This window comes from Salmo trutta, chromosome 14 (assembly GCF_901001165.1).
Source record: "Salmo trutta chromosome 14, fSalTru1.1, whole genome shotgun sequence".
NCBI classification, from domain to species: domain Eukaryota; kingdom Metazoa; phylum Chordata; class Actinopteri; order Salmoniformes; family Salmonidae; genus Salmo; species Salmo trutta.
Window position 1 is genome coordinate 44,480,921 of NC_042970.1, and position 10,104 is coordinate 44,491,024.

The window sequence follows — 10,104 nt, forward strand, 5'->3', positions numbered from 1 at the left end:
CTATGATCCCTTATTGATGTCACCTGTTAAATCCACTTCAATGAGTGTAGATGAAGGGGAGGAGACAGGTTAAAGAAGGATTTTTAAGCCTTGAGACATGGATTGTGTATGTGTGCCATTCAGAGATACTTAGATTGTCACAGAATAAGTCGTGCGGGAGAGAGAAGGACCAAGGCGCAGCAGAAGTGTGGATACTCATATTTATTACTGCAAAAAACATGTAAGGTATCCACTTGAGAAAATAAAACAATAAACAAAACAATGGACGGTACTCACAATGTGCCGGTGTGGCAGGCTCAACCAAACAAAGCAGTGCTCACAACAATTCCCCACAACCCCAAAGACAAACACACCTATATAGGACTTCCAATCAAAGGCAACTATACACACCTGCCTTCAATTGGAAGTCCCAATCATCCAACCAACATATACAAACACAAACCTGTCACGTCCTGACCCCAAAACTAAAACACTAGCTCCATCTGCTGGTCAGGACGTGACAGTACCCCCCCCCCCCCCTCAAGGTGCAGTCCCCGGAATGCACCTAAAAAGAAAAACACAAGAAAATCCCCAATACCCCAACAAAAACCAACAAACAATAACCCCTAAACCATAAAGGAGGGAAGGGAGGGTGGCTGCCGTCACCGAGCTACACCCTCCCTCCCCAACCCACCTATCCTGGAGGTGGCTCCGGTTCTGGCCGTTCCAGGCAGTCGGGGCAGTCTGGCAGCTCGGGACAGTCTGGCCACTCTGGCAGTTCAGCGCAGTCTGGCCACTCCGGCAGTTCAGCGCAGTCTGACCTCTGGCGACTGTTGACTGGCGGGCAGCTCTGACGACTGTTGACTGGCGGGCAGCTCTGACGACTGTTGACTGGCGGGCAGCTCTGACGACTGTTGACTGGCGAGGCTGGGCTGACGCACTAGACTCCTGATGCGTGGGGCTGGTATTGGACTTGCCAGCCTGGAGACACGCACCTCCATGCTAGTGCGTCTAGCGGGAAACACCGGACCGAAAGGGCGCACTGGCGGTCTTGAGTGCAGGGTTGGCATCACCCCTTCCGGCTCGATGCCTACTTCGCCCTGGCACATGCGGGGTGCTGGTACCTTGCCTACCGGTCTGAAAATCCCAGGCCTCACCACAGCCCCAACCCCAAAGCACGGGACCTGTCCAGTCTGCCCTACAAGGGTACGGGGAGCTGGCCTGGGGCTGTAATCTAGGGGGGGGGGCACAAATAGCCCTTGTGCCCCCCCCTAAAAAATTATTGGGGGTGCCTCTCGGTCTCCCAGTCCTTGCCAGCCTTCTTCCGCTGCTTGGTCCTGTGTTGGTGGTGGGGAATTCTGTCACAGAATAAGTCGTGCGGGAGAGAGAAGGACCAAGGCGCAGCGGAAGTGTGGATACTCATATTTATTACTGCAAAAAACATGTAAGGTATCCACTTGAGAAAAAAAAACAATAAACAGTACTCACAATGTGCCGGTGTGACAGGCTCACCCAAACAAAGCAGTGCTCACAACAATTCCCCACAACCCCAAAGACAAACACACACACCTATATAGGACTTCCAATCAAAGGCAACTATACACACCTGCCTTCAATTGGAAGTCCCAATCATCCAACCAACATATACAAACACAAACCTGCCACGTCCTGACCCCAAAACTAAAACACTAGCTCCATCTGCTGGTCAGGACGTGACATAGATTGAATATCTATCCTAATTGAAAGAGTGGTTTGGTGCCGTGAACAACTGACTTTGTGAATTTGTTTGTTGTACTCAGTCAATTGAAAATGAGCCGTTTTGATGCTCTGTTTAGGTTTTTGTGCTTAGTTGTGAACAATCGCACCAAAGTTATAAAAAAAACAGTTTTGAAATTTTGCAGTATGAACTCTCTTGAGATGCATCATCTGATTTTCAAGATAAACAAAACAATACTTAGTAACAAGAATAACATGGCAACTAGCTACTGTCTAATTAATTTAATAGACATACAATCGAATTGACCGACTAATAAAACTACTGCTACAACTAATAAAACTACTGCTACTACTAATACAACTAATATAACTAAGTACCTATATGTAGGTAGCTACCAAAACAAAGGAAACACCATTAATAGGGCGTTAGGTCACCACGAGCTGCCAGAACAGCTTCAACGTGTCTTGGCAAAGATACTACAATTGTCTGGAACTCTATTGGAGGGATGTTTTTGGGTTCAGTTGGGTTGAGATCTGGTGACTGAGACACACGCACACACACACACAGGCACGCGCACACACACAACAACACACACGCACACACACAACAACACACACGCACACACACACACACACACACACACACACACACACACAAACACACACACACACACACACACACACACACACACACACACACACACACACACACACAATGAGACAGCCTACAGGGAGGAGGTCAGAGACGTGGCAGTATGGTGCCAGGACAACAACCTCTCCCTCAACGTCAGCAAGACCAAGTAGCTGATCGTGGACTACAGGAAACATCGACGGGTCTGCAGTGGAGAGGGTCAAGAGATTCAAGGCAAGAGCTGTTCATTAACACGGTACTTCATTTTGTTTATCTGTCGGCCCCAGCCTCTAACTCAGGCCCTGTGTGTAGCTAACTGACCCTCTCTGCCCATTCATCGCCATTTACCCGTTGTTGTTGTCTTAGCTGTTTACCCGTTGTTGTCTTACCTGTTGTTGTCTTAACTCTCCCAATCAACATGTGATTTCTTTATGCCTCTCTCTAATGTCAATATGCCTTGTACACTGTTGTTTAGGGTAGCTCAAATTTTTTTTTTACTGCGGAGCCCCAAGTCCCGCTCAACATGCCTCAGATAGCTCCTTTGCCCCATCCCCCACACATGCAGAGACCGAACCCAGCTTAACTGGCACCTCCAGAGATGCAACCTCTCTCATCGTCACTCAATGCCTAAGTTTTTCTCCACTATACCCTACCATACCCTTGTCTGTACATTATGCCCTAAATCTATCCTACCACGCACATAAATCTGCTCCTTTATACTCTGTTCCCAATGCACTAGACAACCAGTTCTTATAGCCTTTAGCCGTACCATCATCCTACTCCTCCTGTGTTCCTCTGGTGATGTAGAGGTTAACCCAGGCCTTGTGTGTCCCCAGGCACACTCATTTCTTGACTTCTGTAACCATAAAAGGCTTGGGTTCATGCATGTTAACATAAGAAGCCTCCTCCCTAAGTTTGCTTTATTCACTGCTTTAGCACACTCCGCCAACCCTGATATTCTAGCCGTGTCTGAGTCCTGGCTTAGGAAGGCCACCAAAAATTCAAAAATTTCCATCCCCAATTACAACATTTTCATCAAGATAGAACTGGCAAAGGGGGCGGAGTTGCAATCTACTGTAGAGATAGCCTGCAGAGTCCTATCATACTATCCAGGTCTATGCCCAAACAGTTCGAGCTTCTACTTTTAAAAATTCATCTCTCCTGAAATAAGTCCCTCACTGTCGCCGCTTGTTATTGACCCCCCTCAGCTCCAAGCTGTGCCCTGGACACCATATGTGAATTGATTGCGCCCCATCTATCGTCAGAGTTCGTACTGTTAGGTGACCTAAACTGGCATATGCTTAACACCCCGGTCGTCCTACAATCTAAGCTAGATGCCCTCAATCTCACACAAATTATCAAGGAACCTACCAGGTACAACCCCAAATCCGTAAACATGGGCACCCTCATAGATATCATCCTGACCAACTTGCCCTCTAAATACACCTCTGCTGTTTTCAACCAGGATCTCAGCGATCACTGCCTCATTGCCTGCGTCCGTTATGGGTCCGCGGTCAAACGGCCACCCGCATCACTGTCAAACGCTCCCAAAAACACTTCTGCCAGCAGGCCTTTCTAATTGACCTGGCCTGGGTATCCTGGAAGGATATTGACCTCATCCCATCAGTACAGGATGCCTGGTTAGTCTTTAAAAGTGCTTTCCTCACCATCTTAAAAAAGCATGCCCCTTTCAATTTTTTTTAAACTAAGAACAGATATAGCCCTTGGTTCACTCCAGACTTGACTGCCCTTGACCAGCACAAAAACATCCTGTGGCGTTCTGCACTAGTATCGAATAGTTCCCGCGATATGCAACTTTTCGGGGGAGTCAGGAACAAATATACACAGTCAGTTTGAAAAAGCTAGCCTTTGCTTTCCTAACAGAAATTTGCATCCTGCAGCACTAATTCCAAAATGTTTTGGGACAATGTAAAGTCCATGGAGAATGAGAGCATCTTCTCCCAGCTGCCCACTGCACTGAGGCTAGGAAACACTGTCACCACCGATAAATCCATGATATTTAAGAATTTCAATAAGCATTTCTCTACGGCTGGTCATGCTTTCCACCTGGCTACCCCAACCCCGGCCAACAGCTCTGCACCCTCCGGAGGCAACTGGCCCAAGCCCCCCCCCCTCCTTCTCCTTCACCCAAATCCAGAAAGCTGATGTTCTGATAGAGCTGCAAAACCTGGATCCATACAAATCAGCTGGGCTAGACAATCTGGACCCTCTCTTCCTAAAATTATCCACCGCCATTGTTGCAACCCCATATTACTAGTCTGTTCAACCTCTCTTTCGTATCATCCGAGATTCCTAAAGATTTGAAAGCGGCCGCGGTCATTCCCCTCTTCAAAGAGGGAGACACTCTAGACCCAAACTGTTACAGACCTATATCCATCCTGCCCTGCCTTTCTAAAGTCTTCAAAAGCCAAGTGAACAAACAGATCACCGACCATTTCGAATCCCACCGTACCTTCTCCGCTATGCAATCCGGTTTCCGAGCTGGTCACGGGTGCACCTCAGCCACACTCAAGGTCCTTAACAATATCATAACTACCATCGATAAAAGACTGTACTGTGCAGCCATCTTCATCGACCTGGCCAAGGCTTTCAACTCTGTCAATCACCGTATTCTTATCGGCAGACTCAACAGCCTTGGTTTCTCAAATGACTGCCTCGCCTGGTTCACTAACTACTTCTCAGATATTCAGTGTGTCAAATCGGAGGGCCTGTTGTCCGGACCTCTGGCAGTCTCTATGGGGGTGCCACAGGGTTCAATTCTCAGGCCGACTCTTTTCTCTGTATATATCAATGATGTCGCTCTTGCTGCGGGTGATTTTTTGATCCACCCCTACTCAGGCGACACCATTTTGTATACATCTGGCCCTTCTTTGGACACTGTGTTAACAAACCTCCAAACGAGCTTCAATGCCGTACAACACTCCCTCCGTGGCTTCCAACTGCTCTTAAATGCTAGTAAAACTAAATGCATGCTCTTCAACCGTTCGCTGTCTGCACCTGCCCGCCCGTCCAGCATCACTACTCTGGACGGTTCTGACTTAGAATATGTGGACAACTATAAATACCTAGGTGTCTGGCTAGACCGTAAACTCTCCTTCCAGACTCATATTAAGCATCTCCAATCCAAAATGAAATCTAGAATTGGCTTCCTATTTTGCAACAAAGCCTCCTTCACTCATGCAGCCAAACATACCCTCGTAAAACTGACTATCCTACTGATCCTTGACGATGTCATTTACAAAATAGCCTACAACACTCTACTTAGCAAATTTGATGCAGTCTATCACAGTGCCATCCGTTTTGTCACCAAAGCCCCATAAACTACTCACCACTGTGACCTGTATGCTCTCGTTGGCTGGTCCTCGCTACATATTCGTCGCCAAACCCACTGGTTCCAGGTCATCTACAAGTCTTTGCTAGGTAAAGCTCCGCCTTATCTCAGCTCACTGGTCACCATAGCAACACCCACCCGTACCACGAGCTCCAGCAGGTATATTTCACTTGTCAACCCCAAAGCCAACACCTCCTTTGGCTGCCTATCCTTCCAGTTCTCTGCTGCCAATGACTGGAACGAATTGCAAAAATCACAGAGTTGGAGACTATTATCTCCCTCACTAACTTTAAGCATCAGCTGTCAGAGCAGCTTACCGATCACTGCAGCTGTACACAGCCCATCTGTAAATAGCCAATCCAACCAACTACCGACCTCATCCCCATATTTGTTTTTGTTTTTCTGCTCTTTTGCATACCAGTATTTCTACTTGCACATCCTCATCTGCACATCTATCACTCCAGTGTTAATTGCTAATTTGTAATTGCTTCGCCACTGTGGCCTATTTATTGCCTTACCTCCTTACTTCATTTCCACACACTGTATACAGATTTTTCTATTGTGTTATTGACTGTACGTTTGCTTATCCCATGTCTAACTCTGTGTTGTTGTTTTTGTCGCACTGCTTTGCTTTATCTTGGCCAAGTCGCAGTTGTAAATGAGAACTTGCCTACCTGGTTAAATAAAGGTGAAATTAAAAAAAGTTCCTCATTGTTCACATCACTGAGGACTTAACATGTTCCTCTCACACCAGAACAGTCGTGAAGAAGGCACAGCAGCGCCTCTTCTCCCTCAGGAGGCAGAAACAATCTGGCATGGATCCTATCTGGCTCAGATCCTCCTGAACTTTTACAGCTGCACCATTGAGAGCATCCTGACTGGTTGTGGAAAAAGTCAACCAGAAGGCCCTACAGAGGGTGGTGCGGCGGCCCAGTGCATCACTGGCGGTGAGCTCCCAGCCATCCAGAACGTTCACGTCAGGCGGTGTCTGAGAAAGGCCTGAGAAATTGCCAAAGACTCCAGCCACCCAAGAAATGAACTGTTCTCCATGCTCCCATCCAGCAGGCAGAGCCAGTGCATCAAGGCTCAGACCAAAAGACTCCTAAGCAGCTTCTATCCCCTGGCCATAAGACTGTTAAATGGCTGACAACTACTGCTCTCACTCTCCCACAGACTATCCACACTGACTCTTTGCCGAACCACAAGTCTCTACCCACTCAGACACACACTTTCATTGTCACTCTTACTCACACACACACACTCACATACACACACTCACATACACCCTCACTCACACACTCATTACTGACACCACACATGCACATGCACATATCTATGCTTCTGCTGATTAGGATCTATTGATTTATCCTGCTACTGGTCACTATTACTCATGTTTACATGTGCAGTGCATTCGGAAAGTACTCAGATCCCCTGACTTTTTCCACATTTTCTTACATTGCAGCCTTATTCTAAAATTGATTCAATATTTTTTTCCCTCATCAATCTACACACAATACCCCATAATGAAAAACAGAAATGCATTATTTACATAAGTATTCAGACCCTTTGCTATGAGACTTGAAATTGAGCTCAGGTGCATCCTGTTTCCATATATCATCCTTGAGATGTTTCTACAACTTGATTGGAGTCCACGGGTAAATTCAAATAATTGGGCATGATTTGGAAAGGCACACACCTGTGTGAAGGAACATTTTATGTTTGTGCTTTTCTAATAACCAATTAGACTGGGTTCATGCAAGTGACTGGTTGATCGTGCCTGGGAGGAATCCTCACTATCAGTATAAGCAATTTGGCCGTACGCCCAGAACATTGTTTTGAGAACTGAAACGGGTGTCTCAGTTTCAAAGGTCTCAGCTTGGAGAGAAGAAGTCTCATGAGGTATTGGTCGGTTACATGCATAAAGCAAATGTTAATTATGAATTCATTATGAATAATGAATAAGCTAAATCATGCAAATATAACTTGTCTGTTGAAGCAGTATATAAGAGAACTAATGGGACTGCCCCGGCGGAGCTCCTGACAGATGTGTACTACTTGGTGCATTAAGTTTGTTGGAACCTCTCCAGCTTGCTGATAATAAAGAATGGTTAATTTAAGATTGACTTCAGGTGTCCCTGGTGGTCATTTCCACGACAATTGCCTATATAAGCTCCCACAGTTGACAGTGCATGTTAGAGGTAAAACCAAGCCATGAGGTCAAAGGAATTGTTTGTAGAGCTCCGAGACAGGATTGTGTCAAAGCACAGAACTGGGGAAGGGTACCACAAAATTCCTGCAGCATTGAAGGTCCCCAAGAACCCAGTGACCTCCATCATTCTTAAATGGAAGAAGTTTGGAACCACCAAGATTCTTCCTAGTGCTGGCTTCCTGGCCAAACTGAGCATTCGGGGGAGAAGGGTCTTGGTCAGGGAGGTGACCAGGAACCCGATGGTCACTCTGACAGAGCACCAGAGTTCCTCTGGAGATAGGAGAACCTTCCAGAAGGACAATCATCTCTGCAGCACTCCACCATTGAGGCCTTTATAGTAGAGTGGCCAGACGGAAGCCACTCCTCAGTAAAAGGCACATGACAGCCCGCTTGGAGTTTGCCAAAAGGCACCCAAAGAACTCCCAGACAATGAGAAACATGATTCTCTGGTCTGATGAAATCAAGATTGAACTCTTTGGCCTGACTGACAAGCATCCTTGATGAAAACCTGCTCCGGAGCACTCAGGACCTCAAGACTGGGACGAAGGTTCACCTTCCAATAGGACAATGACCCTAAGCACACAGTCAAAACAACGCAGGAGTGACTTGGGACAAGTCTCTGAATGTCCTTGAGTGGCCAGCCAGAGCCTGGACTTGAACCCTATCTACCTGAAAATAGCTGTGTAGCAGCGCTCCCAATCCAACCTGACAGAGCTTGAGAGGATCTGCAGAGAAGAATGGGAGAAACTCCCCAAATACAGGTGTACCCAGCTTGTAGCGTCATACCAAAGAAGACTCGGTGGTAATCGCTGCCAAAGGTGCTTCAAAAAAGCACTGAGTAAAGGGTCTGAATACTTATGTAAACATCATATTTCATATAAATTTGCAAACATTTCTACAAACCTGTTCTTGCTTCGTCATTATGGGGTATTGTGTTTAGATTGATCAATGGAAAAAAACGATTTTAGTATAAGGCTGTAACATAATTTTTTGCGGAAAAGGTTAAGGGGTCTGAATGCTTTCTAAATGCACTGTATATATATTACCATTACTATATTACTATAGTATTTATATATTCCTGTTACCAGTCACTTTTCAGCCCTGTTTACACTGCTATATATTATTATTATTATTAATCCTGCTACCACTCACTTTCTCCTAATCCCTTCCTACATTTTTTTTATTTGATTTATTTAACGTTTATTTAACTAGGCAAGTCAGTTAAGAACAAATTCTTATTTACAATGACGGCCTACCCTGGACAAACCCGGACGACGCTGGGCGAATTATGAGCCGTCCGATGAGACTCCCAATCAAGGCCGGATGTGATACAGCCTGGATCCGAACCAGGGACTGTAGTACAGTGCCTTAGACCTATGTGCCGCTCCAGAGCCCATATATATACTGCTCAAAAAAATAAAGGGAACACTTAAACAACACATCCTAGATCTGAATGAATGAAATATTCTTATTAAATACTTTATCCTTTACATAGTTGAATGTGCTGACAACAAAATCACACAAAAATAATCAATGGAAATCCAATTTATCAACCCATGGAGGTCTGGATTTGGAGTCACACTCAAAATCAAAGTGGAAAACCACACTACAGGCTGATCCAACTTTGATGTAATGTCCTTAAAACAAGTCAAAATGAGGCTCAGTAGTGTGTGTGGCCTCCACGTGCCTGTATAACCTCCATACAATGCCTGGGCATGCTCCTGATGAGGTGGCAGATGGTCTCCTGAGGGATCTCCTCCCAGACCTGGACTAAAGCATCCGCCAACTCCTGGACAGTCTGTGGTGCAACGTGGCGTTGGTGGATGGAGCGAGACATGATGTCCCAGATGTGCTCAATTGGATTCAGGTCTGGGGAACGGGCGGGCCAGTCCATAGCATCAATGCCTTCCTCTTGCAGGAACTGCTGACACACTCCAGCCACATGAGGTCTAGCATTGTCTTGCATTAGGAGGAACCCAGGGCCAACCGCACCAGCATATGGTCTCACAAGGGGTCTAAGGATCTCATCTCGGAACCTAATGGCAGTCAGGCTACCTCTGGCGAGCACATGGAGGGCTGTGCGGCCCCCCAAAGAAATGCCACCCCACACCATGACTGACCCACCGCCAACCCGGTCATGCTGGAGGATGTTGCAGGCAGCAGAACGTTCTCCACGGCGTCTCCAGACTATGTCACGTCTGTCACGTGCTTAGTGTG